Raw genomic sequence first — 12,286 nt, forward strand, 5'->3', positions numbered from 1 at the left:
GATGGGTTGATTTAAGGTAGGAGACTACTAGAAAAGGTGTACCTGACAGACTTGCACGAAACAACTACTGTGTCACTAAGACCCTTTATCACTTAACTAATAGAGCAAGTGAATTCCTAGTGCTTTTTGAACGTACAGGTCACCAAACTGCTACAAAAGGGAAAGGAAAATAACAAGTGTAGCTAGAATTCCATTTCTGAGGTGGCGGTGCCTGTGTGCCTCTGGCTCTTTGGTTTTCTATTTCCTAGTGACATGCAAGACCTTAATTTTTTGTTATTATTGTCAGTCACTGTCTTTCAGATGCTTGTGACACTTGACCAACACTGCTAGAAAGAAAGAAAAAGAGATAAAGGAAGGAAGGGAATGAGGGAAAGGAAGAGAGGGGGAAATGGAGGGAAGGAGAGAAAAAGGGTACAGAGAAAAAAAAAGGAAAGGAAAGAGGGGAAAAAACCTAAGACATAATTGAGCCAATATCAGCTGCTACAGTGAAAAATGGAGGAGTGGAAAAATTAATTTAGAAAAAATACAGAACCCTTGCACTATGAGATTTGCTGAGTCCCTTATTCATTTTTCCACGAAAATAATGATTTTTTTGGAACAACTTACATGCACTCTGCCCCATGAGGGTTATGAACTCAAATAACAAATTGTTCAACAAATATTTCCTAAGTGTCTCCTCTGTGCCAGACTCAGGGCAAGCCACGGAGGAGACAAGAGGTAAATAAAATGCCAACCTGGCCCCTCCTGAAGCTTCCCGGCTAGAACAGGCATTCCCATTCAGAATCTGCATTCTCCCTGAGGATGAAGCCAGGGCTATGGGTTTTCCTTTCAGGACATACACATGACAAATTCGAAACGGATTTGATATGATTCATGAAATCTCCAACTCAGAACTTCTTTCTAATCGGACGTTTGAAAGACAATTAGGTACAGTTAAAATGTCACTTGGCCTTATTAACTAAAGGTTGCCAACAAATGAGCTGGCAAGATATAACAATTTTTCCTGACAGAAATGTAACCTCCATTTCTCCAGGCCTCGTGAACTTATAGGCATAGATGATGCCACTCACGCAGAAATAATGCACCCTTCATTGGCTCCCATTCCCACCTCCTACAAAGGTCAAACCATCCTTCTGCTTCTATCTAGGAATGCCCAAAGGCATCTCAGAATCAGGAGACAATCCAAGAAGCACACTTCCTGCCACATGCTTCTCCTCCACACTCCCTCCACTTGACATCCACTCATCAAACGCGTCTTTTATATCATTGGTACCACCCCTGTCTTGTGATATGCATAGCCTCCCAAAGATGCCAATCCTTGAGGGCCAGAATAGCTCTGACAGCCCCCAGGGAGACTGTCTCTCACTTAAGTCACACACCATATGGGTCCCAGGTCTCACAGAGTCTTCAGGGAGACAAGTTCTTCAGTTCCTGACTGCAGCTAGGCATTTCTGAACCCAATGACCAACACAGCTCAAGTTCAAACTAGAGTCCTTGATGAAAACCCTGCTGAATTCTGGATTCCTGTAAAAAAAAAAAAAAAAAAAAGCCAGTAAACATAAATGTAGTTCATTTATTCTTTAAAAAATGCAGAACACCTATTAAATATTGGATAGTGAAAATATATTGATAATTTTTTTAAAAGACACACTCCTTATGCTTATGAAACTGATAAGTCCAACAGACAAATACATAGTTACTGAGACAGTGTGATGAAAAACAAAAACAAAAACAAAAAAATCCACACTGATGGAGAGATCTTCATAAGCACACCTAGACGCAAAACGCAGCCAACAGTCTCCAGCTGTGGAGTTTGTGACAATGTTCTACTGTCCCTTTATGTGTTGACTAGTGCAAAGGCCATGAGTTGAAATAAAACATGATACAGGTAATTCTTATAACTCAACGGTCCTATGGGAAGGCAGCACACTGTACTTTTTCGTTTTAATGATAAGTCACAGACTACCGCCAGGTCATTAAAGAGGACTGGAAACTGCATTTAAGCTACTTAACTTGAAGGATTATGCTGCACTGTGTATGTGAGCTCTGAGGTGTTAAGTCCTTCCATCTTGGTGCTGTCTACAAATTTGATAATGCTCATAATTGCATTATCCAGGTTAGAGATTTTTTTAAAAAAGTATTAATCCAGTGTTATCAACTGACAATGTTAACCCAGGTGGATAGATATTAAGTCAATGCTATCATAAAAACCACTCCTTATTGATGTTAATGTCATGTGAAATGAAATAAAATGCACTAAAATCTAAATACATTTTATCTGTATTGCCTTCTCCGTTGGCACTCTGCCCAAAGGAAAAAAAAAAAAGTCTCTGGACATGAATAGCTCTTCATAGAATAACTGGATGACCATGCAGTATGCTCAGGTATTCCCTGTATTTTCCAACTAAAGTTTTTATTCCTTTATGACCCCACATCAGAGGCACTTTTCCTGGGGACTTTTCTGTGTCACACTCAGCATGAATTGAATTACTAGAGGCTGTTCACATTTAACATTGCTGTGGTTTGGGTTTCATTTTCCTGAGATTTTATGTAAATAAACTTTTGAAAATATTCCCCATGGGTCTTGGGTTCAATCCCTAGCACAAAAAAAGAAAGAAAGAAAAGAAAAGAAACATGTCCCAATGACTTCAATTAAAATTTCAAAGAATATTTTCCAATGGACTATGTTGGCCACAACATGTATAACCTAATAACATCCTATCTTTTTCATTGTGCAGCCTATATTAATTTAATAGCCTGTCCTATAATGTGCTGGGCAAATGAACAATCAATTCACATGTTCTTTAGATGCTAATTATTAATGCATTTATTATACTAAGACATATCAATTCAGGTTTTCACTGGATGCTCTCAGTGATCTGGAAAACCTAAGTTTTAAGAATTAATTGATTTCTTGCTATTTTTCCAGATATTTGCTATCATCCAACAACTTCTTGTCTAAATAAATATTACTTTAAGCAATTCCCAGAGTAGGCTACAAGATATTACCAAGCATTTCAGTATTGTGATATGTAAGTATCACATACATAATGTAATACTTAACTAAGGAAACTGACTGTGTTAAGAAAATAATAAATATAATTGGTGCTTTATCAAATTACATATTGTCACAGTGGGTACTGTATTCTGTCTTCCAAAGGCAAAAGGAGCCAAATCTCAGAAATAAGAATCTAAACACACACAGGTACCTACACAACCCTGCATTTAAAAGAGCTAGATAGCAGCCAGGCATGATGGTGCACACCTATAATCTCAGCAGGTTGGGAGGCTGAGGCAGGAGGATTACAAGTTTAAAGCCAGCCTCAGCAAAAGCGAGGTGCTCAGCAACTCAATGAGACCCTGTCTTTAAATAAAATACAAAATAGGGCTGGGGATGTGGCTCAGTGATAGAGTGCCCCTGAGGCCAATCCCTGGTACCCAAAAAGAAAAAAAAAAAGAGCTAGATATCTAATTTCAGGAGAGGAAATTCTACAGCAGCAGAGTTAGAACTTCCCAATGCAGCTCAACTCCTGTTCTAGTCCATTTTCACTACAAGAAAATGGGTTCACAAATCCCAGGAGGTACTGGCTCTGAAAATTCTTGTATCTCCTTCACAAGAATTTTCAAAGCAAATAGAACAGACAGTGATCTCTTTCATGCTAACTTCCTTGTATACCTAGCAAATTATTATGCATCCTTAACATTTCAGCTCAATTTTCACCTCTTTTGCAATATTTTCAGTGTCCTTGCACAGCAAAAAATGAACATTTTACACACATTTTACTTGAGTTCCTATTGTACTCATATATACTTCCCTCAGTACCCTTTAGTGACTGTATATAAATCGGCCTCCCCACGTTTTGTGAGCCCATTAGGAGTATGAATTGCATCCATGTCTTATCAACTTCAATCTCCAATGTCTAGCACAATACCTGGCATGGAACAGACAGGCATTCAATAAGTATTTGTTAAATTTGTTAAATAATTAAATTAAATTAAAATTGACGATAGGCTCATTTCTCATCTCTGCCAGAGAAATTGGATGGAATTGATCCGATACTTTCACACTTGACTTCATTAAGTCAGTCTGTACTTCCATTTTATAGTTCTCAATTATTTTTGAATACTTTACTTGACATTACTTTGACCTAATCATGTATATTTTTATGGAAGTGATTACCTCTCGTCTGTATGGATGAATAGAGTGAAATGAAGGAAGGAGGAACGTATCCTCATTGGGCAAAAAGTGCAAACTGTGGCTCCAAAGCATGGTTCGAACCCTGCTGCCTGAATAGTCATAGGCAGATCATTTCCGCTCACTGAACTTCAGTTTTCTGATTTGTAAGTTAAGGATAAGATGCCTCCCCCTGGATACGGTTGTGGGAGTTGGCTGTTATACTCAAAGCCTTAACAGGGCACATGGTACACAGTGGGTACCATAAAACATAGTACTGTAAAGTACTAATAAGTCAAAGTACTTTCTAAGCTAAAGCACTATATAAATGTTAGCTACAGCATTACGCTCTCTTGACACTTCATAGCTAGATTTATTATAATACATAGAAAAGAACCTAGGAGGCCGGGTGTGGTTGTGCACACCTGTAATCCAGCAGCTCAGGAGGCTTGAGGCAAGAGGATCATGAGTTCAAAACCAGCCTCAGCAACTTAGTGAGGCCCTAAACAACTCAGTGAGACGCTGTCTCTGAGTAAAATACAAAAAAGGGCTAGGGAAGTGCCTCCGTGGTTAAGTGCCCCTGAGTTCAATCCCTGGTACAAAAAGAAAAAAGAAAAGCACCTAGGAGGAAGCCATAGTGAAGCCCAATGCTAGCCATAGTAACTTAAAAAAAGGAAAAACAGGGCTAGGGGTATAGCTCAGTGGTACAGCGCCTGCCTTGCACATGTGAGGCACTGGGTTCGATCCTCAGCACCACACAGAAATACATAAAGATATTGTGTCTATATAAAACTAAAAAAATTTTTTAAAAAAAAGGAAAAACAGAAAAGAAGTACAATGTGCTTATTCTTTATGGATGAAAAAAAAAAAAGAAACTTCCCTTTTCCAGCCAAGTGAGTCCTGTCATGACTTCTGTTCATTTTTATATCCATAGATGTCCCAAGGAATTGCCTGATTCTTGTATTTGTACAACGACCATCACCTGCAAGGCTGTGACTTCAGTTATGACCACCATACATCTTCTCTGGGCCTGCTCTTTCCACTCCCCACCCCCCTTCTCTCTGAGGTTGCTATAACAAAATACCATAAACTGGATATCTTAGAGTCAACAAAATTTATCTGAAAGTTCTTGAGGCTAGAAAGTCAAAGTTCAATGCATCAACAGATTTGGCGACCAGTGAGGACACATCTTCTCATACATAGTACTTTCACTGTGTCCTTGCATGATGAAAGGCGCTAGCTACTTCTCTAGGGTCTCTGTTACAAGGATATTAATTCCATTCATAAGGCCTCATAATTTAATCACCATCACAAAGGCCCACCTTTTAAAATTTTCTCATCGAGGATCAGGACTCAACATTGAATTGGGGGATGGACAAAAAACATTCAAACCATGGCAACCTCCAAAGGGAGAAACAGAGACAATAACCAGCTGAAATGGGAAGTTGGCTCAGTACACCTTGCTACATAAATAGCTGAACCCATCTCTAGCCAAATGGCCAGAAAAGGGTCAGGCATCCTGATGGAAATGAGACCAGAAACTGGAAATGCATTAGGAGTCCAGAAAAGTGTTCTTTTTTTTTTATTTTTCATTTCTGCTTGCCTCATTGATTCATTTTTTTTTATTTTCTAAGAACTATTTTTCCTATTTCTCAATTCAGTCTCTAATTCACACATTTCCAATGATCCTCAGTTTTTACATGGTCTGCCATTCTAGCCACACATAGAAATTAATTGAATTGGTCAGGGTTCCTGTTCTCTTCAACTCTGGTAGGGAGAGGATGAGAGAGCATCACATGTGGGAGTGTGTCACTATGACAAAATACTTAAAGGAGCAAAAGTTTATTTGGGGCTCACAGTTTCATGGTTCAGTTCATGGTCAGTTGATTACGTGGCTTTGGGCCCAAGATGAGATAGAACATCATGGTGGAAGGGCATGACAACGCAAAGCTGCTCAGTTTATGATGCACAGGAAATAGTGAGGAAAGAGAGAGCTCAAGGAGTCAGGAACAAGGCCACACCCCAAGTGACCTACTTCCTCCAGTCATACTCCATCAGCTGACAGTTATCACCCAGTAATCCATTCAAACTATTAATCCATCAAATGAATTAATCCAGTGATGGGATCACAGTTCTCATAATCGGTTCACCTCTGAACATTCTTGCATTGTTTAACACATGAGCTTGGGATTGGGGGATGGTGGATAGCTAATAGCTAAACCATAACAGGAGGTTAATCCAGTCCCTGTGGATGAATAGGCAGTTCTTGGGCAAAGAGGTGATTACACAGGTAATCAGGTATACCTATAAGAATCCAAGGTTTGCACAAATTAATGTATTTGAGAGTCCAAAGCATAGACAATTAAGTAATTTAAGAATTAATTAAATCAAGTCATGCAGATTTTAATAATTCTAACTGCCATCACTTCCCCCTGACCAAAGGCTGCTCAGGTTTTAAACAGTCAGTAAGTTGCAAGACAGACACCATTTGTCTTTATTCTATTTAGAATTCCCTCTGTCTGCTGTTACATTGCCTTACTAACTATACTTCTAATTTTTGGAGCAAAACTGTTTAATAGAAGTGGGCCTGCATCTGAGTTCTGATTCCATGACCTTGGGCAAGTCTCTTTACTCCTCAATCTTCTAGATTCATATTTGTAAGATGAGGAAGTCATTTCTACTCTCCCTGCTCTCAGGATTAACAGGATATTGTCCCCAAATAAATGCTATAAACATTTTGAAAACCCTAAAGCATTTTTTGAATTGTAACAATCACTGTGGCCAAGGGCTCTGACCCTGAGAACCCTCCAATCTGAGATTAGATCCTGCCCTACCTCTTATTAGAATGTCACTTTGGGCAAGTTAGTTCACCCCTTTGAGTTTCAATTTATTATCAATAAATTTAACATAAAATACTAAGTGATAGGTTATTATGAAGATTTAATATGATAATGTGAATAAAGTACTTCATATAATACCTCACATTCAAATATTCTTAATACAAAATATTGATATCTATTGAGGTTACAGATTAAACCTTTGGGTTCTATGCTAAACTAACTTAAACATTCAGTTCCCTCTTCATTTTTTTGAAAGGCAATTGTGGGTTTTCTTTTTCTCAAGTATGACACAATCCACTTTAATTTTAATATCACTAATACTAAATCACCGCTGAAGATGTTCTTTAGTTGAGTGTTACTCTGGTACATTGGAGTTTTTAATTTTTATTTTTTATTGAAGCATTGAAATTATATATTATAGGGGATTCATGAGGCCATATCAGTCTCCCAAATAATGCAGTGTTTAGTTTTTCATAGTGTTGGGAGGGGGCAATACTGGGGATTGAACTCAAGGGCATGCTACTACTTAGCTGCACTCTCAGCCCTTTTTATTTTTTTATTTTGAAACAGGATCTCATTAAGTTGCTAAGGCTGGCCTTGAACTTGTGATCCTCCTGCCTCAGTCTCCCAATTCACTGGGATTACAGGTATACATTGCCTCACCCATCTCTCAATTACCTCTTTTACTGGAAAATGTGGTGTTTGCTCTGACTCTAAAGACGACTGTTTCCTCATATCCACTGACCTTGTGCTTATTAAATTTTATAAATTTAATATTTTAATCCTGCCATATATTACTTTCCCTTTTTAAAAAAATATTATTCTAACTCTGTAGTTCTATCAACCATCTTGAATTTTAAAATATATATTGTGAGAATTTAACACCCCAGACTTATACTTCCCCCCCATCCCTGGCAGGCTTGCCTTTTTATTAACTGAAACATACACTCTTAAATCCATACTCTGTGCCTTTCAAAGAGACAGGTAGATAATATCACTTTAACTTAATATATTTAAATAACTCAATTTAATGTTAATGTGCTGTTGAGGAGCACCAGGTAACATATACATCTAAATAACAATATGTTTAACTTATAGTGTACCTAGCCCAGGGGCAGGATCTTGCTGGACAACCTTCACACCTGGTAGGAAAGACCCAGTAATAAAGCAAATATTTGAAGCAGAAGAAAGGCTTGAAGTCATAGCTTCAAATCTCACCATGAAGGTGGCTCCCTCTCTTAAAGCTTGCTCCGCCTGGAGGAGGAGCTGGGGAATCCAGGAGACTAGACCTGGCAGGGTGTGCCTCCCCACCAATACGTCCTTAGCCAGGAAATCAAGAGAATGGAAAATGGACATGAAGGGCAGGAACCCCAGGGGGTTTTCTTCCAGATCTAAATTACACCCATCGTGTACAGTCTCATCTCTGTCTCACGAAGCAAAGGAGAACAGCTTTGCCAAGGAACGGATACGGAGCTCCTCGTGGCCTTTGCGTCCAACGTAGGGATCTGTGCAGAGCGACACCTAGTGGTCTCCAGAACTTCTGTAGAAGCTAGAGTGGCTAAGAAGGTGCTTGTGTTTGAGCGTTTGTAAAGGAGTCCTTTTTTCTTCCTACTTATTCATAAGCTGTGAGCAAGCTGAGTTGTTAATTGGTTTTGATTCCAATACAGCAACTCTCTGGCTGCATATACACTCATTGTTAAATCACAGAGAGAATTAATATTTAATACTTGCGCAGCCCGTAGAAGTCACTGAGTGGAAAGAAACAGTGATTCTTATAGTTGAGAGAAATTGTTTTTTTTTTTTTCCCAAATCTAGAATATTAAAGCCACAGTGTGAAACAAAAGCACTGTATCCAACCCAATAGATTTCAAAGGACCAATAGCTTTTGTAGATGGATTCTTCCAGATTCATGTCAGAATTCAATCCCAAGAATCCTCACTGGGCCTTTTACCCTTCCTTGGAGTGGACCTATCTAGTTGCTCATCTCTACTCCTGGTACAGGGGAAGTTGGAGACTAAGACATTTATAATGTACCCCGTAAATTACAGCTTACCCTCTGGTTCTGTTCTGGTCCAAGAACCATTTACAACTCCTTTGTGATGCTTTGGGATGTCTGTACTTCCTCTTGCAATAGATTGTGTTCTAAAGTGGACTCTGTAAGTTAGAATTTGGCTTCCTAAGACCTGAGTAGACAAGGACTCCTAAAGTAACATGAAAAATAAAAATGGTGGGGGTACCCCTCTAGAATCTATCAAATTTAAATCTTCTTATAAATTTCATTTTGATGCTCACAGAATTAGAATATAATTAATATGACTGAGATTGACCACCAAAACAGTTAGTGAGAGTAGAACCTTGAAAATAATAACTGGAAGAAAAATTTGACTGAAGAATTTCAAGTAGCTCCCATTCTAGTAGAAATCTGGGAGAACTGGTTTTCCCAATTGGAAAAACTGAAATTTAACTGGCCCCACATCTGCAGGACCTAGGCTATTTTTCACCTAGGACCTGGGATCACTTTATTATATTTTATAGCTGATTTTAAAACTTCAGGCCATAGTAGGCAAAAAAACATATTTCCTATCACAGAATTGAATGGTATATCCTGATAATTTTCAAATGTGCTTTTCTTTGCCATCTCTGCAGGCAAGACTCTCATGTTGTACTTAGAATACAGCTCTGCTGACCCATTAACTTAGTAGTTGTTCAATCTCAAACATTAGTTTCCTTCTTGATATACATCACATCTGTTCAACCCAAAGAACAAGCAAACTTTAGGCATATTTCTCTCTCGACTTGCTAAAGTTTTGTGGGTTTTGTCACCTTGAAGTAAAATCTGTTAAAATTACAACATACAATTTTGCCCTGTATAAAACTTTCAATTCTATAATCAGTTAATTATAACCTACATTGCATTACCTCAATAAATATTTTCTTTTGGTGGGAGGAAGGTACTGGGGATTGAACCCAGGGGTGCTTTACCACCGAGCTTGATCTTCAGGCCAGTTTTGTTTTGTTTTGACACAGGGTCTCCCTAAGTTGCTTAGGGCCTCCCTAAGTTGCGAAGGCTGGCTTTGAACTTGTGATCCTTCTGACTCAACCTCCTGAGCCAATGGGATTACAGACATGTGTCACCATGCCCAGCAGATTTCCCATTTTTAAAATGAATACAAAATCTATCTCTTGCCATATGATTAAGGATATGGCTATTAGTATGTTAGTACAATGTTTTAAAAGTTATCTTAAAAATCTTTTTTTAAGAAATAATTTCAAATAAGGTAAAATAAGGACATGTCTGACCTTCCCTTTAATCAATATATAGTGCTTGGTTCGGGGGCTTGGGGTTTTGTGTTTTCTCTTTTTAAAGACCTGAATACATGTAACCCCATCCTCAGAAACTGAAATAAAATAATAAAGATAAGCATCTTCTCATGTATGGCTTCTTCAGTCTGTTTTCATGCATTTTGTGATTGTTCCAGGTAATAACATTGTTAACAGACTGTCGGCCTTACTTCTTACACCAAAAAGTAACAGTCAAATAGGTAGTAGCCTAGGGTATAATTTCTGAAAGATATCCACAGCACAAACATTCATGGGATAAAGGTTAAAAACCCATAAAACAAAGTAAGAGATTCAAGTACTTAGGTGAACATTTTATAATTCTTAGCTTGTCCAAGATAACACATTGTATTTGTGTTTTACCAATATGTCCTATATGGGCATTTGAGGATACCTCTTATATATCTAGCCTAATAATATAATGGCCATGACTAAGTATCAAAATTTTAGTGTTTTGATTATCATTGTTCAATAGACTAGAATGAATCTGAAACTACTTCTAGTGGAGAGTTTAGGCCCAGCCTAGGGGTGCCACCTGTCTTCACCATTTCATGCAGGGCTCCAGGGAAGTTATCAGGGAGGAATGGTGTTTTATTCTGAGTATGTGTCCTTCTCAGTTTCTTTGCTTTCTTGAGAGAGGAGAAGCCCTATCCCCAGCTCTGCTCAGTGGAAGAATGCTCACCTTCCTTCACTAACAATATGCACAAAAGATTCTACCTGTTGCTATTCCCATCAGAGATGAGTACTTTGATCCCAAAGTCACTCAATATTTTTCAAAAGTTGAATTCAGGTTCATAACTTCTTTGGTAGGTCTTTGGCCACATCTTGAATCAAGAAGGTAAGTTAAGAAAAGTGAAATGATAAACACAAAAAATTACTGCCCAAGAAGAGGCATTAGTTAAAAACATAAATCAAATTTTAAAAAATTAGATATTCCTAGAATTGTTTTCCTATAAAAGTTTGATGTACCTGTACTCTTTTGAGATAAAACCATGGAAGATAAATATATGCATTATCATAGTATATGAATATATGAATATGAATATTCATGAGTGTGTGTTTGAGTGTGCCTGTGTACGTGTGTGTGGAGAAATATATCTATCCTTCCATCTACAGGTAAAAAGTTAAAAAAAAATCTTGGTGTGTCTGGAAGATGTCAGACCCTAGAAGACATGTGTTCTTGTTTCCATTGACATGAATTCGCTTCTTTAGGAACATCATAGTCAAGGTCCCAAGATAACATGGAAAACATGCAAGTTCAAACAGCCTTCTAGCTTTCTGGACCACTGAGGTAATACTTTCCTCCCTTATCCCTGGATGGTGCAGTACAATTTTCCACATAACATAAAGGGAATATAATTCTGTCTTCCACTCCACCCACCTCCCTGATCCTCTGCTCCAACCTGTCTAATTCAAACAGAAAATTGCCTGGTACTTTTCTGGCAGCTTGTATACCAATTGCCTAACTGTCTCTCGGGTGTTTGTTGGGGAGACACCAAAGGCAGAACAGATTGTTTAGAAGAGTCTTTGGGGTGGGGTGAAAGCACCTGCACATGATCTCTGTGCATATGTGTCTGAGGACACCCATTGTCCCATGTTTTCCCCCTTAAGAATTCCCAAATCACAGGCCCCCAAAACATGTGAAACAAAACCTGACAGAATTGACTATAAGACAGACAATTCTACAAGAATATTTAGGAACTTCAATACCTCACTTCCAATAAGGGAAAGAACAACATAACAGAAGATCAACACGCAAATAGAGGACATGAATAACATTATAAACCAACCAGATTTTAAACTGACAGTGATAGAACACGCCATCCCACAGTAGCAGCAAACATTTTCTTCTGAAGTGCACATAGGACAGTCTCCAGGGCAGACTATGTGAAGGGACATAAAATAAAACTTATGATTAAAAAAGTAAAAAAGA

Source organism: Urocitellus parryii, chromosome 12, assembly GCF_045843805.1.
Source record: "Urocitellus parryii isolate mUroPar1 chromosome 12, mUroPar1.hap1, whole genome shotgun sequence".
Classification (NCBI taxonomy): Eukaryota; Metazoa; Chordata; class Mammalia; order Rodentia; family Sciuridae; genus Urocitellus; species Urocitellus parryii.